Source organism: Podarcis erhardii (genome assembly GCF_964252035.2).
Source record: "Podarcis erhardii genome assembly, chromosome: 4".
NCBI classification, from domain to species: Eukaryota; Metazoa; Chordata; class Lepidosauria; order Squamata; family Lacertidae; genus Podarcis; species Podarcis erhardii.
In genome coordinates, this window is record NC_138508.1 from 49,069,924 (window position 1) to 49,094,756 (window position 24,833).

Below are 24,833 nucleotides of genomic sequence, written 5' to 3' on the forward strand. Positions count from 1 at the left end.
TTCCCCTGCCTGGCATACAGCTGAGAGGATGTGGAATCTGTGTTCAATTTAACCTAAGGTTACCAGATTTTTTCCCCAAAGAATCTGGGGACACTTTTTTTTTGAAAAGAGAAAAAAGTTATATATATATTTTTTAAAAATTAAGAAGTAATATCTTCCCTTCTCTGGTCTTCCTCTGGGCCCCGGCCTGCTCTCTTGGAGAGCTAGCTGCCATGCAGTAGGCTTGGGTCGGGCCTGGGCTCAGGCACTTGTCCTTGTCCTCCTGGTGCTCTCCTACCTCTCCACAGCGGTGCAGCAAGGTCAGGGCTCCCCTCTTTTTTCTCCTTCCTCTTTCTCTCTCTTCCTGTTCCTTCTCCACTTCTCCTTCTCCCTGCGTCAGCTCCGGGGCTTTTTCTGGCCCCAGAGCACTGCTGGGTGGGTGGCCGGGTGCATTCACTCCTGGCTTGATTTGGGTTGCGGGGTGTGTGTGTGTGAGAGAGAGAGAGCAGTTCCCCCAGCTGACGCATCGGGCACCCCCAGTTCCCCCGCGACAATGGCAGTGGCAGTCACAGCAGCCCGAAGCCAGCCTAGTAGTGCAGTTGACTCTTGCTGGCTTCAGGAGCTGCTTGCTGCTGTGGGGCCCACCATTTTGCCTCGCTGGAAGTTCCCGTATGATGTGTCTTGTGCCGTTGAACCAATCATGCAACATTCATTCCCTACTAACAAATCTACAACACTTAAAATATAAATCCAGGGACATTAAATGAAATCCGGGGACAGATTTTGTCCGGGGACAGATTTGTAAATCTGGGGACTGTCCCCGGGAAATAGGGACGTCTGGTAACCATAATTTAACCACCAACCCAATACGTTCTCATTCTCTTCTCATTTTTTCCCACATGCTTCCTAAGATCCATTTCAAATATTTAGAGAATTATATGGTGAGAGTTTTCCCATGAATGTAGGTGTGGGGGGGTGTGGGGGGCGGTGTGGGGGGGTGTGGATGCTTGAATGCTTCTGTGCCTCAAAACTTCCCTACATATGGAAAACTAGCACATGAGGGAGAAAAGTGGCCAGTGATTTTCGTTCCTGACATGCCTGCTTTTCACATGCATGGGTTTTGAGTTCTTTTCACAACTGAGGAGTGTGCTTCCACAATGGAATTTATTGTGAAATTGCCACTTTTCATTTGCTCACATCTACATTACATCATTAGCAAAAGATCTTTTCCCCATATCTTTTCCCTCCCCTTTCCTTTCTTTTTTAGAGTTTAAAGAGCCAACTTAAAACAAAAACAAAGCATGGAACAACTACACAGATGAAGATACTACTTACAGTATACTACAGCTTAGCTGCCCCATAGCTTTTTGTGTGGAGGTTGTGCTGAATAGCAATAGCTGTATGGCTTATAGATGATGTTCTAGCCATTTCCAGACACTATTGTACTGCTTCTCTTCTAGGAATTGATTCCTTTTCTTAAACTGTTCCCATTTGAGTATGATTGTCTTTCTTTACATCTTTTTAAGACAGTCATGGGGGAGGGGTGGTCAGGATTTGATCTACAGGATTGTCCTGATTAAAAATCATCCCACTTTCATGGCTGGGAAAGAAGGTCTGACAATTCAGCTATAGGTGTGGAAGCAGCTTGAAGCAGAAAAGCAATGAACCACTCAAGTCTGGAAGCACCTAACTGTGGCTTCTTCTAAATTGCCCTATAATATGTATGAGTCCCTAGAATGTGCATTCTCTTCCACATTAGCAACAATGACACATGCCACATAAGTCTATAAGCAGGTGTGAGATTATTTTTAATATATGTATTGCGTGCCCAAGCTCCATGAGCCTGCCATGTGAATCAACAACCACTCATGACAATTTTTTTTTTAATTTAAATTCAAAAATTTCCAGCGACCAGGAAAGGCTGCTGCTGCCAAACCCAGCTGTAGCAACAGCTGGGGAAGCAGGGGGCCACCATGCCTTGCTACCATGGAAGGTAAGCTGAATGGTCAGAAAAAATTATTAGACATGAGATCCCCTGCCTGCATCCCCAAATCATACATTCCTAGGAAGACTCTATTGCAGGCTTCCTCAGCCTCGCCCCTCCAGGTGTTTTGGCCTACAACTCCCATGATTTCTAGCTAGCAGGTCAGGGATGATGGGAATTGTAGTCTCAAAACATCTGGAGGGCCGAGGTTGAGGAAGCCTGCTCTGTTGTGTTTTCTTGAAAGTTTGCTCTTTGATGCTGCCTGGATTGCTGTAAACTTGATATTCTCAATATTGTCTGTATTGTACATGCTCAAACATGTTTGCTAGTGAACAGTGATAGCACTAAGCAATGTGAATTTATACAAATCAGCGTTCACTTACCCATAGGCTAATCTAGAATCCATGGACCAAGGTTCTCATTTGAAGAAGACTTCAGCAAAGCTGTTTACATGCCCCTATGATATTCTTCTTGCCAAGCTGCAAAATGTAGGCTAGACAATGCTACTGTTAGGTAGGGTTATAGCTGCCTGATAGACGGTACACAGCATGCTCATTGATAGCCTGGAGAAAAGTGACAAGTGGAGTGCTGCGAGGTTCTGCCCTCGGCTTAGGATTGTTCAACATCTGTACAAAGGAGTTAGATGAAAGGGTAGAGTGGGTGTTCCTAAAATTCAAAGATAATAGCAAATAGCATGGGCTAGCTAATACCATAGAAGAATTAAGTACCATGTTCTGGGCGATGCAGTTTAAGAAGGATACTGATAAATTGAAATGTCTCCAGAAGAGGGCAACAAATATCGTGAGCAGCTGGGAAACAAAGGCCATTGAGGGGAAATGGAAGAAGTTGGGATATGTTTAGCCTGGAAAAATGTTGATTACACGGCAATATGGTATTTAGATATTTTAGAAGTTTGAAGAAATCTGTTGTTCTAACATTAGAAAGAATTTCCTGATGGTATAAGCTGCTCAGCTGTGGAACAGACTACCCAGAAGGTGTGGGATTCTCATTCATTAGATAAGTGCTTGGATGGTCACATATCAGGGTTGCTATAGTAGTGTGTTTTGGCATTAGGAAGAGATTGAAGTAGATGACATTTCAGGTATCTCCCAGTTCTGATATTCTAATCTTATGTTGGAAGCTCACTTACAAATGCATTTGAATAAGAAACCCAAAATGCATTTCTAAAAGTATTCAGGAGCATAGAATGAAGTGATCCATCTAGTTCACCAGTTCAAACTTCACTTCTTTCAATATAGCTGCAGTCTTGTGAACTGAGTTATTTGATCAAGAGTTAGTTCCCATTAAAATTCAAGTCTATGCAGGTTGATTTGAATGTCCCTCTTTCCTTGCATTCATAAATGCTGCTATTTGGTTAAAAGTCTTGGGTCAATTTTGCTAGTGTGGCTTAGTTACCATTTGCTGCTTGCTCTAGTGACACAGATTAGTCATAAACACTTTTAGAATAGCTACATAAAACGTTTTTATAGAATCACTGGAACGGTGCAAAGCAGCTGGGGCAAAGCAACTATTGAGCATGGTTCTCTTGTTTCAGTGTAAGTGTGTTTACAGCCCCTTTTGTTATATCAATAGAATGATGTATCATCTTTAAAGGAGTGCAGTCCAGTCTAGCACATATCCACAATTCACCCTCTTTAAAAGCTAGGGGATACAGGGGCGCCGACTTATAAAAAATATTGGGGGGGCCCATACCGGGGTCCTGCCCCGGGAAGTTTTCTAAATTTTAGATGAAAATTAGTGAGTTTTAAAGTTTTTTAAAAGTATTTTAGAGTCATATGATCAACATTAGAACCCCGAAAACTCGACTCTCTATAACTCCACACTCCGGGAAACTCGACAAGCCTGAAACACTTTTTGGCTTTGAAAAAAGAAACAAAACATAAACACGCACGGGATTTTCGTAAAAAGCTAATTTAATTTACAGTAACAATTATGCTTATAGACTATTACAGAGCAGTGAATATATAGCTCTGAAAAGATTGAAATGATATTTAAATAAATCCTAAACTATCATTAAAAGAATAAAACATAAAATATTGCTGTCGCACAGTAATAGCACTTTGATTAATAAGTGAAATAGCTAATTTAAGCTTACTTTGAATAAGGCTGAGGGTTCATTAAATAAAAATAATATCTCAAAGTTAATGCTTTAATACAGTTAATAAAGTTAATACAGTATGCCTAATACTGTATGTAAATACTGTAATACTGTATGTAAATAACGGGCTTTAATTGGGTCTTACACCCTAAAAATATTTAAGTATTTGAAAATAGCAATTACAGTACTATAGTAATATAGAAATACAGTACTAAACTAGTACTAATATTTTGAAACTGAAAATTTAACATTCTGTATGTATTTAATTCTCTATTTTATAAAGATTTTTAATATCTGACAGTGAGTTTGGAGTAGCCCAATGCAAAAATCCTGAGGATCCATGTGGATCCATGCTTTGTAACCACGTTTTTGCACCACTGTGACCCTAGGCAACAGTGGGTGCGTGATTTTTTTGGTGCAAGATGTAGCCATGGACATGCTATGTGATCTGATGGTGAATTTGGGGTGACCCAATGCAAAAATCCTGAGGATCCATGTGGATCCGTGCTTTCTAACCACGTTTTTGCACCACTGTGACCCTAGGCAACAGTGGGTGCGTGATTTTTTTGGTGCAAGATGTAGCCATGAACATGCTATGTGATCTGATGGTGAATTTGGGGTGACCCAATGCAAAAATCCTGAGGATCCATGTGGATCCGTGCTTTGTAACCATGTTTTTGCACCATTGTGGCCCCAGGCCACAGTGGGTGCGTGATTTTTTTGGTGCAGGCTGTAGCCATGGACATGCTATGTTATCTGATGGTGAATTTGGGGTGACCCAGTGCAAAGATCCTGTGGATCCATGCTTTGTAACCATGTTTTTGCACCATTGCAGCTCCAGGCAACAGTGGGTGCGTGATTTTTTGGGTACAGACTGTAGCCATGGACATGTAATGTGATCTGATGGTGAATTTGGGGTGACCCAATGCAAAAATCCTGAGGATCCATGTGGATCCGTGCTTTGTCACCACGTTTTAAATGGGGAGGGAAGGAAAAACACAGAAGGGACAAGAAGCACAAGAGGGGTGTGCGGAGAAGCAGCTGGCTAAGAATGCAGGGAAGGAGTTTAACGGGGTGGGGGGGAGGAAAGGAAGGCAAAAGTCCCCCCCCCAAGCCAGCCCTCTCTCTCTCTCTCCCACCTGCGAGTCCCTAGAGCACAGAGAGGAGGAGGAGGAGGTGGGCTGGAGCCTGCACGCAGTGTGACTAGGAAAGAATTAGAAGGAAGGACTCGATCCTTTCCTTAACCCTCTGCTTGCCAGGAGGGCAGGGGATTCCCTGCTCTTTGTTGAGTTTGAGCAAACGCAGCAACAGAAGCGGGTGGGCAGTAAGACCCTGAGGCAGAATGCAGGAAAGCAGCAGCTTCTGCCTTCCCTCCGTCCGACCGCCCGATCTTATTTTTGCCTGATTTTTGCCTATTTTTGCCCCTGCGCTCCGGAGTCAGCTCCAGGGACCACACATTCGCTCAATAACACGCACAGACATTTCCCCTTACTTTTTAGGAGAAAAAATCTGCGTGTTAGAGAGCGAAATCTAAGGTAATAATTTTATTAAATTATTGGGGGGGCTGAGCCCCCCCAAACGAATTTTTGAGGGGGCTCGGGCCCCCTCAGGCCCCATGGAGTCGGCGCCTATGAGGGGATATATTGTCTGTTTCAGTTTTATGTTTAAGGCAGGGCAGGCATAAGGAATATGTGGTCCCCCAGATGTTGCTGGACTACAACTCCCATCATCCATTACTCTTGATCATGCAGGTTGGGGCTGATGAGAGTTGAAATCCAATAATACCCAGGGGGTCAATGATTCCCCATCTCTGGTTTAAGGTATTTTCAAGGGCAGGTTATTATCTGATGATACTTTTATCTGTGGCCAAACAGTCCCAGGACTGCCTGAATCTATAGAACGGCTCTAACTGCTGCAGTATAAGGCAAGGCAAGACTTGTTTTATGACACCAAAGAACATTCTGCAAAAGGAAAGGTAAGTGGCATAGAGGTATCAGGGTGTTAGAATGCTGAAACAGTAGAGTGGGCTGTACCAGTATTAACCACCAGCGATGGGATGCCATTTTTCAATTTCCCCTTATGTGATAAAGCCCCTGCAGTAGAAAACAAGCAGAATAGGCTAAGGGCCAAACTTCAGTCTTTCTCTCTAACTTACTCGCATTATCTCCACTCTTCTGTTTTCAGGGAGTTTTGGATGTCTGGGAATATTCAAAGTGGTATCCATATTTTGTCACCTCATTCTGCCTCAGAATTATAATGCCAAGTGGATTATTTTAAGATGTTTTGGATGCCAGTATTTATTTTATATAGTTTGACAGGAAATATATCTGAACAGTGAATGTGTTCAATCATAAGCTGCTTTGGCTTTTCTTTTTTTTTAAGAGCACAAAACTTCATGTAAAAATAAAGTTCAGTCAACAGGTGTCATGTTATGGCTGAGTGACAACTGTAGTAAGTTCCACATAGTTCACTATATTTTGAAAACATGCATATTTTATCACAATATGACATTTTATCTCAATGTACATACAGTGGTACGTCGGGTTACATATGCTTCAGGTTACATACGCTTCAGGTTACTGACTCCATTAACCCAGAAATAGTACCTTGGGTTAAGAACTTTGCTTCAGGATGAGAACAGAAATTGTGCGGCGGCAGCGCGGCGGCAACACAGCAGCAGTGGGAGGCCCCATTAGCTAAAGTGGTGCTTCAGGTTAACGGTTTCAGGTTAAGAACGGACCTCTGGAACGAATTAAATACATAACCAGAGGTACCACTGTATTTCTAAACGTAATTTATCCTAAAATATTCATTCTTAAATGTTGACCTGAAAACTGTATTGTAAAATAGTGTGAAATCTGATGGATAATTATGTTCGGATCCAAACATTAGTCCAAGAGATGCAGTTGAAGTCAGTTCCCACTGGAGTTCACATAAATCAAATTCCTCAAGCATCCCCACTCAACAGAGCACAGTTTCTCCTTCCTTACCCAGCGCTAGGAATGATAGGCAATGATGGGAGTGGGGGGGTTGTGTATGCTTCCCATATGTCTGTCCAGGCCACTCTCCCTTTCTGTGCAATGCAAGCTACTCATGTTTGCCCCAAACAGAGAAGGTCTGGGTTGGGATTTGGGAGGGCCACACAAACCTTCCATTATCCATCATGGCCTGTTATATTGCCCGCATGTGCACCTGGGGGCATAGAGACTCTGTTGAACCAATGAGAATTACTCAGGCACAGGCACTGTCCCCACACCTATAAAGCTTATTGGGACTTGGACCACAGCATTGATGAAACAGGCCATCAATGTAAGATAGTGGTCATCTTATTGTCAAATTTGAGCCATTCATCGTGTCAGAGAAAAATTTGAGAGGGTTTTTCCCCCATCCACCCTCTATTGATAATACTGTACAGTGTTGCCAAAACCTTTATACAGTGGTACCTCAGGTTAAGAACTTAATTCATTCTAGAGGTCCGTTCTTAACCTGAAACTGTTCTTAACCTGAAGCACCACTTTAGCTAATGGGGCCTCCTGCTGCCACTGCGCCGCCGAAGCACGATTTCTGTTCTCATCCTGAAGCAAAGTTCTTAACCAGAGGTACTATTTCTGGGTTAGCAGAGTCTGTAACCTGAAGCATATGTAACCTGAAGCGTATGTAACCCGAGGTACCACTGTATTGCCTGAGGTGCCTTTGGTTAGAGAGTATGATTTATAAATTTATGGGGTTTTTTGGGGGGTGTTGCACTTTCTAAAAATATAATGATTATATACTATATTTCCCCATACAATTAACTTAATTAAGTCCTGTCTTTCCTTAATATTTATATCCAAGAAGTCTCCTTTTAGCAGGGAGTTTTATAGTAGTGGGCGGCTTTGTATTTCAGCTACATATTATAACAAATTATTTAATTTTCATTTATGAGGAAGCATATTTTTTTTTAATTATATTTTCTACTGTTTCTGTTACCATAGCTACAACTAAATTACAAATTAGGTTTCTGAAGAAAATGAGGCAACAATTTTTTTAAAAGAAACAAATATTTTATAGAATAATATAGAAAATAAAGAATGCCTGGTGGGGGGAATATGACTGTAGCCCTTCTTATAAACTAAAGTATAGAAAAGCCTATGTTCTGCTCAACCTGGGTGGTCAAAATTATCAATTTGCAGTTGCCTTTGATTATACAAGAAAGTAATTTGGTTAAGTGCCATATTTGACTGCAGTCAGCTTTTTGATTGTCTTTGGCTTGTGTGCCAATTACAAGACGACGTGGCAGCCATCCAAAGGATCACCAAAGAGTGATCGAAATATACATGTTGTTTTGTTGTTGCTGCTACTATTTAAAGCCTGTAGTTGCACTGTTCTCTTTTTGACAGCAGTAGAGAATCGTATATGGTGGGGCTGGAACTGTTCACAAAAAAGCCGGCCAAACGCAATAGTTTTGGAGTAGAATAGGGAAAGTATGAAAGGCTGAAAGAGGAGATGTGGTACAGATTGAGCAGAGATGTGAAGAAGTTTCAAAACAAAGAGTTTGAAGTGGAATGCCTCAGAGAACCATTGTAAGGAATACAATGAAGAAAGGTGTTTGTAATATTTTAATTTAAATAATATTTATTAACATTTTAAAGACTACAAAAGAAAGAAAAAGAATTAAACAAAACAATACAAAACAAAAACAAAAACACCACACAACCCCAACCCCAAAACATTAAATTAACAAAACCAAACAAACACAATTTAAAACACATCTAATAAGTTCAGTATCTTAACTTTCATTTAATTGTTTCAGCGACCTCCTCACACCTCCCTTTTTGTGTTCCACTTTAATTACCTGTTTCAGCAATTCCTTTCCATCTTCCTCTGTTTTCTGTCCTGTAATTTATCTTAACATATTCTAACCTTATTTTCCCTTTAATACTCTAATAATCTATTTGTACTTGATTCCTTGTAACATTTCTACTAAAGCCATATAACTCCTTTCCAACATTTTTCTAACACTCATTAATTTTACAATATTTTTATAAATAGTCTTTAAACTTTTTCCAACTTTTTCTTCTTCCACCGACTCTTCTCCCTGGTCCCGGATTCTGCCAGTCATATCCGCCAATTCCCTATAGTCCATCAACCTGGTGATCTTCTGTCCGATGCTCTTAACTCTTTTCCAAGTCCCTTCTGCGAGTCTTCTTCATATTTATACATGAGCTTTACTTTGTCTTCCACTGATCTTATTTTCATTTTCCTTCCTTTGAGGCTAAAGAGTAGATCTCGGGGAAACTCCCACCTAAAGATGATTTTATTCCTTCTCGACAGGGCAACCAAATCTCCGTAGTTAAATCTAAGATACAAAAGGTATCTCAGGACATCTTTCAAAATTTCCACTCTTGACTGTTGTTCTTCTAAGTTCTTCTGGTAGTTCCAACAGTCTCTTATTTTGTTCTTCTCTTTTTTCCCTCCTCTTCCAAGTCTGAAGGCCCTCACAGTTTTAATCTCTTCTTGACCCAAATCCCGGTCCCAAAAATCATCAAATTCCTGTGTGAGGAAATCTATCAAACTTTCCTTCTCCAGTTCAGGTAGGGCTCTGATCCTCGAAATCTGATTTTCTTTAAATTCAATCATAGCAGGCATCAACTTATGTTCATCAAATTGCATCTGTAAGGCTGGGACTCTCTCTCTCTCCAATTGTGTTACTTTAGGTTCAACGGCAATAACTTTCTCCCTAGCCTTCTCCACAGTTTGCCATGTCAAAGTAGATTCCTGTGTCAGTTTCTGAATAGTTTCTGTATTGGTGTTCACTTTTTGTCCCAAATTGTCAATTTTGGTAATTACCACATCCACCTTTTTGTGAAGCTGTTCCAATGAGTCACTTATCTTGCATAATACATTCACTAAGGCCTCTTCTGTCAACATTCTTAACCGATTCAAGGTCCCCAGAATCTCACAGGTTTTTATCTTGCAGCTGGAAATTCCCCCAGCTCAACTCTTGTGACAGTTTCAAAGACTTCCTCTAGAGGGAAACAGTTCCTCTAGAGGGAAACAGTTTCTATTTGTATTAGTCCTTTTAAACTCAAATTCAAAGTCCTTTTAAACTCAATTCAAAGCAATTTAAACTCAATTCAAAGTTAGTTTCAATTTTCTGTTACTTTTACTCCTTTTTAAACGCAGACAGAGACAGTGGAAACAATGTATTCCTCTTATTTAACTAACTGTCAATGAACGTTCTAATCACAGTCAATGAGCCTTCCAGAATACATCAGTCCTGTTGGCAGCCCGTTTCCAGGATCGGAGCAGTGGTATATTAGCTCTGTTCGCTCTCTCCTGCAGGTATACTCAGTCCAAAACTTTACCCCCTCTTCTCCTGCCACCAAGGGGGGTTTAGTATTTTTTACTGATGGAAATTTAGTCCTTTACAATAGGCTTTCCGAGACTTCAGCTTGCATCCTCGTTGCTTCAATCTATTTACAAAAGGGGAAGGTGGACGTTTAAAAATCCAATTCTCCGCTCTACTCACGGGTAGTTGCTTTAAGATCAAATTGTCCACAGGAAAAAGTCAGCGCTCTCCGGCAACAGCTATGCGGCTTCGCTCCGTGGAAGAAGCAGTCAATTCGAAGCACTGCACCGCTCACCCCACGTCGCTCCGGATCCCTGAAGCCGGGTCTCCCTGCAAGTAGGGGAGGCGCAAAAGGTGCCAGCCGAATCCCACGTTCACAGGCTTCACCCGCCTGTGATTTCTAGTGGGTCTCCACCAGAAGCGGCTTAGTCATGCTGGCCACATGACCCGGAAGCTGTACGCCAGCTCCCTCGGCCAATAAAGCGAGATGAGTGCCGCAACCCCAGAGTCGGTCACGACTGGACCTAATGGTCAGGGGTCCCTTTACCTTTACCTAGCTGGTAGATAAAAGCTGTATGTTTGGGCTCAATACATGTGTCCCTGATTTAATCCACCACTCAGAGCTGCTATTAGCTTAAAATGGCAGGGGGCCTAAAGAAACATATAGAAGTGTTTGGTTCAGGCCAAAAAGGCCAACATGCCCCCACCCCCGATACTGCTGCTGCAAGGAAAAGCCCCCAGTGATTGCTTTAAAGTTAAAAATCTTGCATTGTGGCACTTTTGGACCTTAGAACAGCCATAAATCGATGGTGACTAGGATAAAAGGTGATGCTTGCTAATTCCTGCAATTGTCCTAGTATTTCCTCTGAACCTTCTAAAACTACGAATTAGATCCAGATATCTTTGAGTGGATGGAAAGCAGCCAGTAGCATTATTCCCCACAGATACTTCCATTAAATCTTGTGGAAGTGTTCATGCAGTGCTGTAACATGTGGGCTCTCTGAAAGTTCTTGCTTCTCCATTGCATGACTTCAATATTATTTCAGATTTACTTTCGCTTTCTTGTATAATTCTCTATTGCAGCAGTTCCCACACTGTATTCATGGACCACTTAAAGCTTGCTGGGGATCTTGGAAGGTCACTTGAGGAGCTGTTTTGGTTCTATGTATCAAAACACAGACTTAACTTCTGTCTTATCCATGCCTTTCTGCCCACTGGCCCAAAAGCATGGCAATCCTTTCCTTTTATGCAACCCATAATATTTTGCCATTTTGAAAAAAGATTGGAAGAATACAAATATTTAGGGTTCATCTGAAACTATACTATGCAGTTGGACATAAATGAGGGGAAAGATGTAGTGTTCAAATTGTCCATTCTGTAATACGGAAACCCATGATGGTGATTGTAATGGTTCTAGGGGTTGCTCGTGCGTAAACTGGCGCCACACCTGGCTGGGTTGCCTGAGTGAACCTTTTCCGTCCGGACAGCCATTCGCCTGTGGCTGTCTCAATCGCTGGCAGAATCCGTTAGTGGGCGTTTCTTGAATTTCTTCCAGCAAAGAAGCTCTTTGACGCATAGTCTCCACCTACTCTCCCTGCACGGAAGCCTTCTGCGCAAGGAGGGTGTGGGCAGCGGAGGACCCGTGCTCTCCCCGGTCATGGGACCGCCGCGCTGATTCCCCCATCTGCCCCCCTTCTCCACTGGTGCTACACTGATTTCCTTCCCCAAAAGATGGGCTGCTTCTCCCCATCCTGGGACGCTCTCCGGAATCCCTCTGGAGCCACCTCTCTCCCTCTGGCTCCGATGGCAGTTCCCTGACAGTGATGATGATGATGATGATTTTATATGCTGTCCATCTGACTAAGTTTTTCCTTGCATAATATTCTTTGTGAACTTTACTATATTGACTAAGTGGTTTGAGCTTGATTGTCAGAGAAGTTTGTCAGGTTTCATATAGTTCTGTCAGTGAGCACACATTGATAAAACACTGTGATCTCTGTGTGAAAGAAATGTAGAGCTACAAGTGAAAGAGGTTCTAATAGATAGTAAAATATTGTGATGCTGGACTGAACGGCAGTCATGATGACATTTCAAAGGAACCTCCCAATATAAGTGTATACAGCTAGAAGCTTGAATTGGAAAAGTGATGTTGAAAGACTGTTCTCAACTAATTCATAAATAAATGTGTCCTTCTTGAAGAAAAACTCTTGGGATTTGATTTGGCATTAAAAACACAGGTGATCTTAAGGCCCTGGAGAAGGGAAATATTATTTAGCTAAATTTCTTTTGGTGGTGGGCGGGGGGGGGGGCAGGGTGATGCATTTGGAAGCCAATATCATTAGAAAAAGTGTTTGAAAGTTTTACAGAGTAAGCTTCGAACCTGAGATAACTGAACTTGAGAAAACTTACAGAAGGGATGTATATATACTTTGTTCCAGGTCATAGTAAAAACTTTGACCTGTTCTCAGAAATAGGCTAGTAGCCATTGAAGCTCTTGTAAGAGAGGAATCACATATTCCTGGTCATTAATCTGGCTGCAGTTTCCTGAAGCAGCTAAACTTTCGAAGCACTTTTCGAAAGCAGCCTCATACAGAGTGTGCTACAGAAGTCCAAGTGTGATGTACCGTATTTTTCGCTCTATTGTTCGCACCGGACCATAGGACGCACCGGACCATAGGAGGGGGAGAACAGGAAAAAAAATTTTTTCTTGTTCTCCCCCTCTAAGTCAAGGTGCGTTCTGTGTGTTCAAGGTGCATTCACCCGAAGCCTCCGGAGCGCTGGGCTCTGGAGGCTTTGGGTTCCTTTCGACCTGCTCTTTGGGGCTGGCGGTGGGGAGAAGCGCTGCTTTCCCCCACCGCCAGCCCCAAAGACCAGGTCAGGGAACAGCGGGAAGGTGGCGCTCTGCCTCCCCGCTGTCCACCAAGCTTGTGGGGCTGGCGGTGGGGAGAAGCGCTGTTTTCCCCCACCGCCAGACTCCAAACCAGGTCGGGTTTGAAGGCTGCTATCCGCAAGCCTTGGAAGCCCGACGGGAACTCCCGCCGGGCTCCCACAGCTTGCGGATAGCTTCCTGAAGCCTGGAGAGTAAGAGGGGTCGGTGTGCACCGACCCCTCTCGCTCTCCAGGCTTCAGCGAAAGCCTGCATTCACCCCATAGGACGCACACACATTTCCCCTTCATTTTTGGAGGGGGAAAAGTGCGTCCTATAGAGCGAAAAATACGGTAACTATCACTTGTGCCTTGTGGTTAGCTCTCCCAAGTACAGTTTTATATGTTATCAGGATCCTGTAAAGCTGGATAGCAGGATGTGTTCTACAAAAAATGTATAACCTTATTCCAGTTTTAATTCATTTAGGTTCTTTATGGTGAGCATAGAGTGGCCATTGTGTGAAACTTGAAGCAGAGCTGAATGCTATGAATGGAACATAATGGGCTTCAAAAGGGAGCTGAAGCTTTCATGAAGGGACAGAAGCTCCCCTTGCTATGTAATACCAGATAGCCAATGAGATTATGTCTGAAGCCAATTCAGAGTGTGGGTGATTCTTTCTGCCCTCACTCTCATGTCTTTGGGGTAAAAATAAAAGAGTGGTATTCAGCTGGAAATAATATGGTGGTGACCTGTTCAGAATATAAGGTCCACCACAGAGAAGCATTTTAGGTTGTTGCAAATGCTAGTTCTGTATTTAAATTTTTTACCTGATTTTTTATTGTCAGTTTCTATTAAGATACAAAATTTTGTTGCACACCACCCTGGAATCCAAAAAAGATTGGAGGCTGTTGTTAAATGCCAGATCTGCCTAGAATTAAACATGTGTCATTCACAATCAGCACTATGTCTGATTTTAAGGGATTTGGGGGGAAGAGCGTGGTGCAGCACTTAGACAGAATAGGGATGTTGTTAGTATACCATATCCACCAGCCTGCACTACAGTCTTCCTAAATGAGCAGGTGAGGGTAGTCTAGGTTGTGGTGCTAGATAACCTTTTCACAGTGGTGTTGGTGGACTTCAGTACTCATTCTGGGACTACATCAAAAAGGCTGGCTTGGGACTTCATGATCCCCATGGTTCTGTCTTAGTTTATCGATCCAACAGATCAATAAGCTCAATCTGGTCTTTGCCTTAGTTTGGATTGGTAATACTCTCCACTGTGAGTCTGTTGTCATGAGTGGGTCAACAACAACAAATATTCATTACGGTTGTAGACCAGCATAAGAAGGGAGGTGCAGGGGCAGAGGAAGGGGGCGGTGGGGGCGGGTCACCCTGGGTCTCACCACTGAGGGGGTGACAAAATGCCGGGCGGCACTCGCCATGGGGCCTGCAGCGCGCCCGAGCCACACATCTCTCCTGGGAGTGACATGATGTGGTGGCTTGAGTGCCCGCAGGCTACGCGCTGCCCCAAACTGTCCGCCCACTGTCTCCCAATCAGCTGTAGGACAGCTGAGTGGGAGGAGACAGGCAGACTCCTCAGAGGTCCCATGGAGCGTCCCGCCCTCGCTCACCCCCCCCCCGTGGGCAGCTGGCTCCGCCCCTGGGCACATGGCACACACCCTGCCCCAGGCGCCCAATCGACTTGCTCCGCCGCTGGGGAGGGGTACAATAATTTAAAATCGAAAAACTTTTTTAAAAAACTAAAAGGAGTTAAAACAAAAAGTATATATAAAAGTCTATAAGAATCCAAAAGAAGCTAAGAGAGTCTAAAAGAAAGGGTTAAGAACATTAGACAAGAGTGAAAAAGCGTAAAGGATTAGCATATATAAGACTATAGCTATCACTCTACAGAGCGCTCTAATACAAGTGCTCATTATATTTAGTTTGTGAATCGTTTCCTGGTGAGGTTTGGGCTGAATATGGTACTCCACTCTGCAGCGGTGGAGGATCCATGTAGATGGTCCACCCACAGCAACTTTTGTAATCTGATGGATAACTGAATGCTGAGGACTTTTCTGACTGATAAGACTGGAGCTCCTGTCAAGGCTTTCATCACACTGTGGAATTGTGAGGTGCATAGAGTCATTGATATGATCACTCCTGAGTGCCCTCGCCACTGCTGTGGAAGACAAAGCTCACCTTGGTACTCTGGTGACCTGTATGTTTTCAAATGGGGTGAATGGCTAGAGCACAGGTAGTGTAAATCGGGGTACTGAACATGATCCAACGCAGGTGAGGGTGCATTACTTTGCCTACAACTTGTCAATGACGGTGGTGAAGAAAAATGACTTTTCTACCACTCTTGTGTCTGCAAACAGCCGTCTGACAGAGCACTGTCTGTTCTATCACTGGATCGGTTTCAATTATTGCAGCCTGAGGTTGTGGACAAGCTGCTATGAGAAGTGTGTCTAACCACCTGCCTCTTTGGCCCTTGCCCATCTTGGTTACTTAGAGTTAGCTGGTGGGTATTGACTGGGTGATGAGGTGGAGGCATCACCCCTTTTTATTATTATTACTAAGTAATTTATTAATTGCCTTTTAAACTGCCATCTCTAGATGATTTACACATAAGATAGTTAAAAACAGTTAAAAACCAAAAAAACATTTTAAACAAGACTAAAATCCTAATAAGTGGACGCGCATTGTAGAGACACATTTATCCAGCTGGGAAAGTCTGCAGAAACAAAAATGTCTTTTATCGCTTCTGGAAATTGCAGATAGTGGGCGCCTGTTGTATTTCAACAGGAATGCTATTCCACAGAATAGTGGCAGCCACACTAAAAGCTCTGTTCTGAGGGACTGCAGAGTGGGCTTCTGAGATCTTTGGGAATTGCAGCGATCTGCTGGTTGTATAAGAGATAAGGCGGTCTCTCAAGTAACCTGATCATGAGATGTGTAGGGCCTAACTGAACTTGTCCTGCTAGCAAACTGGCAGCCAGTGCAAATCACACAAACAATGTGTTATATGCTGGCAGTAGTTTGATTATCAGGGACCATGCAGGCCCTGGATTGGTCAGCCTTAATGTTGATGGGAACTGGAGTCCAACAACATCTGGGTGGCCACAGTTTTGCCACCCTGCTTTAGACAGAGGGGTGTCCCCTGTAAAATTGGGTACACAGCTACCCTATTTTGCTTCCTTCGAATTTAACTTTGTGTGTCAATTTTAAATATACTGTAACTAGTATTCGGAGAAAAACTCCAACAATGAATATAGCCATCTCCTGAATAAAAATAATCAGAAGGATTGTTTAGGAACACTATTCCTCTGTTGCATAATGCCTATTGTTAGAATAAATCTTCATATTCTTCTATTTCACACACACAATTTAATTTATTGTATATGTCATTTCCTAAAACAAATATACGAGAATGCTATATATATACATAACATTGTGTGTGTGTGTGTGTGTGTGTATATATAAACACAAAACATTATAAATTGCATTCATACATTTATTCATAAAATATTTTCTATTGCATTTAAAAGCTGTATTTTCCCCATCCATATCTTAAGAATTTAGCAGTTCACTTACTATTATCAGGTTTAAGTTGCATTAATTCTGTTGAAATCAGTAGAGCTAATTGGATTTATGTGGCTACACGTAAACATGCCCGAACACACACCCAGGTATATCAGTTTAACTACATTGTAGCATGGGCCTCAGGCTGTTTGTTTTGTCTGGCCAATTTTAGTCATTTATATTTTTAGAGTGAGTCCAATATACACTGGTACCTCTAGTTAGGAACTTAATTCGTTCCGGAGGTCTGTTCTTAACCTGAAACTGTTCTTAACTAGAGGCGTGCTTTCACTAATGGGGCCTCTTGTTGCCGCTCGCCGCTGGCACACGATTTCTGTTTTTATCCTGGGGCAAAGTTCTCACCTCGAGGTAACTCTTCCAGGTTAGTAGAGTTTGTAACCTGAGGTGTTTGTAACTCGAGGTACCACTATATGCATGAAATCACTCTGAGGGAATCAAGCATTCCATTATTTGGGGTGGGGTGGGGGGATTAAACTACAGGTTGTGTGCCTTCACCATTTGTTTTTATTTACATCCCAAAGAAGCTGCTAATTTCTTTTTGTGGTTTCCTTTGTAAAAATAAATATGGTGCATTGTAATAAATTTATCATGTGAAATTTAAGATAGAATCAAAGAATTGTAGAGTTGGGTGGGGCCGCAGGGGTTGTCTAGTCTACTCTCTGCAATGCAGCGATCTTTACCCAGCATAGGGCTCAAACCCATGACCTGAGATTAAGAGTCTCATGCTCTACATGCAGAACATGCAGGTTTAGGGACACCACATGTTGCCACTGTGGGAAGACTGGGCACGCTGGTTGAGTCTGCTGCTCCAAGAGCTTCGGAGCACGACCCAAGCAACATGTCCACGAGGTCTACATAGAGGAGGAGTTACAGTCCACCTCTCCAGCCAGGGTACTTCAACTTCCATCCCCGGGGTCCAATAAGCTTAGGGTACAACTCAAGATAGAGGGAACCCCATGCACTATGGAGTTGGATACTGGCTCATCCTACTCCATAATATCTGCTAAGACTCTGAAAGAGCTTTGCCCTAATGGCGGTCCTCCTCTCCACCGGGCCCCTATAGTGCTGCGGGACTTCCAGAGAAAAAGAACCCAACTAAAAGGGATGGGCACCTTCAAGGTCCAGTTTAAGAAGTACACCAAGAATAACTGAACCCCATCATAACTGAAGGTCCATTCACTAGCCTTCTAGGCCTACTATGGTTCCGAGGGGTCAAAGACTTGCTTGTGTCCAACTCAGTGTTGATACACTTTGATAAAAAGCTCCCAGTGGTGCTGGCTTGCGACACTTCCCCTTATGGAGTGGGCGCAGTACTGGACCACCAGCTTCTGGATGGGAGGGAAGTCCCAGTGGCTTACTTCTCTCAAACTCTCACGTCGACAGAGTGCAACTACTCCCAGATTGACAAGGAGGGTTTGGCAATAGTTAAGGAAGTCAAAAAGTTTCATGCCTTCCTTTATGGTCAGCCTTTCACTATCGTTACTGACCACAAGCCACTCCTGGGACTCTTTGCACCAGACCGCCAGACACCCCAGATGCTTTCGCCACGAGTATTGTGCTGGTCCATTTTCCTGGCCGGTTACCAATACTCTCTACAGCAGTGTTTCCCAACCTTGTGCCTCCAGCTGTTTTTGGACTACAATTCCCATCATCCCTTGCCACTGGTCTTGCTAGTCAGGGATGATGGGAGTTGTAGTTCAAAAACAGCTGGAGGCACAAGGTTGGGAAACACTGCTCTACAGCACTGACCCGGGAAAGCCATGGGTCACGCAGATGCACTCAGCCGCTTGCTGTTGTCGGAGAGTGGCCCTGACCCTGCTCCTTCCCACCAGATCCTGCGGCTGGAAGACTTACCGGACCAGCCCTTGCATGTGAAGGACATTGCTGCCACAACCGCGAAGGATAGGCTGTTGTCCCATGCCTCGGACTGGGAAGTCAGGTCCAAAATTTTCATGCTACACAGCCCGCAAAGACGAGCTGTCTGCTCCCCGAGGGTGCGTGTTATGCAGTAGCCGTGTCATAATCCCCACCCCCACCCCCCGTTAAGGATAAAAGTCTTAGAAGGGCTGCACATGTCTCACCCAGGGATCGTCCGGATGAAGGCATTGGCCCGTAGCTATGTGTGGTGGTCAGTCATAGATGCGGAGATAGAGGGCTGGGTGAAATGTTGTGAGCCCTGCCATGTTTCCCGGATGGATCCACCCAAGGCACCAGTACAGTCCTGGGAGTCCACACAGTCCCCATGGTCCCGGGTGCATGTGGATTTTGCGGGGCCTTTTCAGGGCCAACACTTCCTTATAGTGGTCGATTCTGAGTCCAAGTGGCTCAAGGTGGTGCTGACCTTAACCGTGTCTGCTAGAGTGACTATAAACGCGCTCAGGAAGCTATTTGCGACACACGGCTTGCCAGACACACTGGTGAGTGATAATGGGACCGCTTTTACTTTGGTGGAATTCAAAGAATTTGTAACCAAGAATGGAATCCACCACATTCGTTCTGCTCCTTTTCACCAGGCCAGTAATGGCCAAGCTGAACACATGGTCCATACTACCAAAGATGTGCTTAGGTCTATAGTGCATGGAGACAGGACTATCCAGTTAGCGGAGTTCTTATTGGCCCAACACATCACCCCAAGCACAGTGACCAGCCAGAGCCCGGCAGAGTTGCTTATGGGGAGGAGGCTCACTACCCTCCTTGATCGTATGCACCCCAACTGGGCTCTTGAGCAACAGCCATCCACTGTGGTAATGGGGCGCTCCAAGAGGGTTCTCCTCGGGGAACACTGTTTATGTCTGAAACTATGAGCCTGGACAGGGTTGGGTCCCTGGTATCATTGCCTGCTGTACAGGTCCGGTTTCCTATGAGGTAGGGTTGGAGGGGGACTGGTTTGGAAGAGACATCTCAACCAAATCAGAGCCAGGACACAGAACGTCAAGCAGAACCAGAGGACAGAGAAATGGGAGATTCTGTGCCCAGGCCAGGGTGGGAACCAGATGGGTTGCTGATGACTGAGTTAGCCCAGCAGGGCAACTTCAGGCTGGAATCTTCAGTGGCTCCATCGCCAGTGACCCCTTCAGAGCCGGCCTCGCTGACCGCCCCACTCAGTCCCCGGGTACCGGAAGAACCTCCTGGGTCACCCACTCGGGCACAGGAACCACGACGGTCCCAGTGGGAGCGGAAAAGGCCGGCACACCTTGATGACTATGTTTGTTCCTTTTCTTAGGAAGTTGGGGGGGGGAGTGTTATGTATTGGGTTTAACACATTTTATGTTACAAGGCGCATTCTAACCAATCGTATAAGCGTTGGTAGACTAACATTCTAATGGCAAGTAAGCACATGCACTTTCAACTGTCAACAGTCAGTTCATGCTCTGGTTCATTATTGTGTTGTCCAGTCACTGCCTTGGGCTTCTGACTTTTTCCAAACATTTAACACCTTCATTTGCAAGGAATCGTACAAAACAAAGTGGCACTAATAAAGAAAACTTCCAGGGTGGCAACAGAAAGCAGACTAAAAATGCTTTTGCAGTTCATCAAAACTATCCATCAATATCAAGTTATAGGAAAACTGGTGCTATTAACAGTAATCCTTCTAGTTGTTTAATTGGTTCAGCAACTTCCATGCACATGATGTGTGATGGTAATCCCCCCCCCAAAGAGTTAATGATAACTAATCACAGGCAGCTGCAGGAGAACTATGAGATTCAGGTGAGGGTCAGATACCTTGTCAATCCCAGCAGGTATATAAGAGGACGACCCGGCCTGCCCAGGCCAGATCATCATTATCAACATACACAAGCAGAAAAGTTGTTTTCATTCTGTTATGTCTTGGGTTTAACACATTTTATGTTACAAGGCGCATTCTAACCAGCCTGCACCAAAAAAATCACATACCCACTATTGCGTGGGGCCGCTTTGGTTACAAAGCACGGATCCACATGGATTCTCAGGATTTTTGCATTGGGCTACCCCAAACTCACCGTCAAATCACATGTCTGTGGCCACAGCATGAACCACAAAAATCATACATCCACTGTTTCATTCAAAATATGTTTTTTCTTGTTTTCCTCCTCTAAAAACTAGGTGCGTCATATGGTCAGGTGCATCTTATGGAGCAAAAAATACGGTAACTATGTGGAAAGTGATTTCATAGGGCAAGCCAATCATGTAAAGCAGCTTGCAACATGGTTACATTTAAGGTGGCCATTATGCCTCTGTTTTCTTCCGTGCCCCTGTGCCCCCTAAACACATTATTGTTTCCCCACCCTTCCAGAGCAGATTGTAGGGGCATGGGGAGAGGAGAAAAGAAAATGTCTGACACACAACAACTTAGCTGAATGCTATCCATAATATTTTTTTATTACATTCATTGCCTCACCTCCAAGTAGTCAAATTTTGATTTCAAAAAGCAAATTATTTATCTGAAGGATTTTTACCCCGCTCTTCAGTCAAAAAAGGTCTCCCAGGTTGACTCTAAAAGATCAGTTAAACAATTTGTTCAAATTAGGACATGAAACAGCCAAATTGTGGTATTTTGCAAATTTGGCTTCAGCTCAGTTTATACCCAAATTATTTTCTCCTCTTCTCTGACCCTGAGCTGCCCCTCATTTGTGGCAGTTAATGGATTGGTGCCTCCCTCTTTCACACAATTCACCACCAAATAGTTCAATCACATGAAAAAACTGCACCACACAAGTGACTGCCTGTTTGAATTACTTCATTAAAATGGCTTGGCTTGGGGGTCCCAGTCCCTAGTAAAGTGGCCACCTCTAGTCTGCCGCTGTATGAAAGAGTTGGGAAAATAAAATTTATCTCTAACCCAGAAATGCTGATATTGGTAGCCAGAATTCATTTTAAGGATTTGCTACCAAGATAAAAATATTTTAGAAAATACTCAACTGTGAGTACGTAATTTGCAAAACTTGAATGTGGAGGAAACTAAAACTCTCAGGAAACAGCAGCTTGAACTAGAAGTGACAGCTGCATTTTCACCCTCTTAAAAGTATATCTATATATTTCACATTATTTCAGTTTCCAGAGGGAGAGATTCTGATTTTGACAAAACAAGGGATGATTCGTGCCATTATATGTAGATTCTGCAGGCATTGAAGCTGATCTTCACTGTTGGTTGAGTTTATTTAAAGAGCTTTTCTAGTCACCTTTGATCCTTAGTGATTTCTCCAGATGCACAGAAGTGAACAATGTAAAAATCTTGCTGCTTCAGCAGAACAAAATCCAGCTGGCAGGGAAGTGAATCTGCAAGTCATTGGTTACAGCTGTGTTTCGATTTATGTGATGGTTGAAAAAATAAATTACCAGATTAAATGGCTAAAAGAGGACTCTTTGTTTAGCCCTTGTGTAGGGAATGAAAGTGTTTATAGTGCTGTTTTATACACAGCCGTTGCAAAGTAAGCTGGACAAATAAGCTTATTCAAAACTTCCCTAAAATGTTGTACATTCAGTTTTATTTCTTCACAAGAAACTGCATGCTTTAGAATACTGTTGTCAGCCTGCAAATGTTTAAAAGGTCTTCTGCCTTTGAGAGTGTCAGCCGACTTTCTGTCTTTTTGGACTTTGTAGTTTATCAGTGGGAGACCATTTCTGCCAGTTTAACTCTTAAGTGTGCCAAATGCATCTTTGACATACCTAGAGTTATAGGCAGAAGCTATGTCAAACTGATACCCTTCTAATGGCTTTGTGTTCAAGATTTGTGTTCCATTTGTTCTTTTTTATATACAAGTATTGTGGCAGCTGTAGACCTGATACATTCCAGTGTGTTCACTAATGTGCACCTTGTGCCAGCAAATAATGTTGAGCGTCATGTTTTTATATTACAAGTTAATGTTTTATATTACAAGTTATTTTACAAGTTAATGGCTATGTAAAGGCACCATCCTGAAAAAACCTACAATGGAAGGCTGAAGCCAGTGGCAACTTTATAGGGCGCGGCTTTGTAATTTGGCTATGAAATCTTGGCTCTGATTAACTTGGGGTCATCATGCCATTTACTGAACTAGAATCTCATCCATTATTATATATACAGTTATACTAACTGCTTATATTCTTTTGAAAACTAATTACCCAAGCAGCATATTGAGAAACCAGTATACAGTGCTACCTCGGGTTACATACGCTTCAGGTTACATACGTTTCAGGTTACAGACTCCGCTAACCCAGAAATAGTGCTTCAGGTTAAGAACTTTGCTTCAGGATAAGAACAGAAATCGTGCTCCGGTGGCAGCAGGAGGCGACATTAGCTAAAGTGGTGCTTCAGGTTAAGAACAGTTTCAGGTTAAGAACGGACCTCTGGAATGAATTAAGTACTTAACCCGAGGTACCACTTTATTTTCCCTCCTGGAACACCCTTCCTACCTCCAAAACAGTTACCTTTAAACGTGTACTGTCTCACAAATTAAAACATTTCATAATGCTATAAATATGCATTTAACTTAATTATGAGTGTGGAAAAAATGCACTGAAAAGGGTGTGCATAATTTGAAGCCTTGTAGTTCTTACTGCAACAGATGTGGAATACAGCAGATTTTGGTTCCTCTAATAATCTGTTTGGTGCTGTTTTATAACAATTATTACATGGAGACAATTAGTTTCATTTCACAGCGATAAAACTGTCAGATGCTGGGGGTTGATTGGATTTACATTTTAACCAATAAGGCATATTTCAAAAATAAGTGCCCAAATAAATATTGAAAACAATGATTGTAATTGTATGTCGCAACTGTTATTCTATCGAACCTAATTACTTTTCAAAATACATTTTACACAGCTCTTTTCCAAAGGCTATCTTTTATCCTTCACTGACTCCTGAAAAATGCTGATGTTAAGGAGAGTTAAATACCAGCACAAGAGCTCTGTTCCAAGTCAAAAATGAAATCCAGCGTGCTGGCCAAGTTCCATTGTAAACCACCCTAAGAAAGACCAGAAAAGCGCTTACAATATTGTTAATGGAATATTTCCCCTTTTATTTTCCTCAGTAGCATTATTGCATTAAGAACCGTGTGACAGAAAACCATGGAGATGCAGAATAAATAACCATAATGTATCAAAAGCAGACAAAGGTGTGATTGATCTGTCTGGAATTGGCAGACTCTTTCGCTGTGTCAGGCTGTTTCTTTGATCAATGAAGGTATAGCCTCTGACCCTTAAAATCAATGGAATTGATTGAAAGGGAAAAGAGAGTAAACCATGAGAATGCAGGATGGGCTTTAACCTTCACTGTGTAGAAAGGTTTGAAATATTAATTTTATGCATGTACTTAATATCTAAAACATTATGTACGATTGTTTAAAGCATTCCCTTGGTCTTAGTAAAGGAACTAGCCTTCTAACAAAGCCATAGATTGTGATTACAATCTTGATTATTTCCGCCCTTACAGAGCATTGTTTGTAAAATATTTGTGCTACTACCCTCACAAATAAGATGGCATTTTGCTGCTTTTGGAGACGGATCATGCAGATGTTTCTGAATACAGAAACACCATAATCTCTCACCCTTCCTTTGTAAGCTTCTTGTGAGCATACCTGTCTTCACTGCAGCACCAGCAATACCAAATAGTCCCTATACAACCTCATGCTTTTGAATTTTGTAAGGAAGTGAAAACAAATAAATAAGAAATATACAAAGGTTAGAGAAACCTTTGTTCAAACCATGTAAAAGAAGGAACCGTCTTTGCCTGACAGCTTGCTGTACTACATTCTCAGAAAATACTGTAGCAGACATTTTTAGTATATGAAAGTTAGAGCTGTTTAAGAGACAAAGGAATAATAAGGCATTTTATAAATATATTCTACTGCTGAAATTTATGCAATAGCATTATGATCAGCAATAATTCATTTCAAGTACAAAGTAAACACTGGTGTTTTCCATCCTCATTAAACAATCAATTTCTTTATTATTGATATATTGTATCATGCCATTTTTTCAGATGAGATTTAAA

The 24,833-nt window shown here is 42.7% G+C and overlaps 1 long non-coding RNA gene across 15 annotated transcripts in view; it reads left to right on the top strand.

Annotated features, from left to right (window-relative positions):
• Positions 1-24,833, top strand: part of LOC309340036 — a 241,717-nt gene that overhangs the window by 208,843 nt on the left and 8,041 nt on the right. The window lies entirely within an intron of this gene.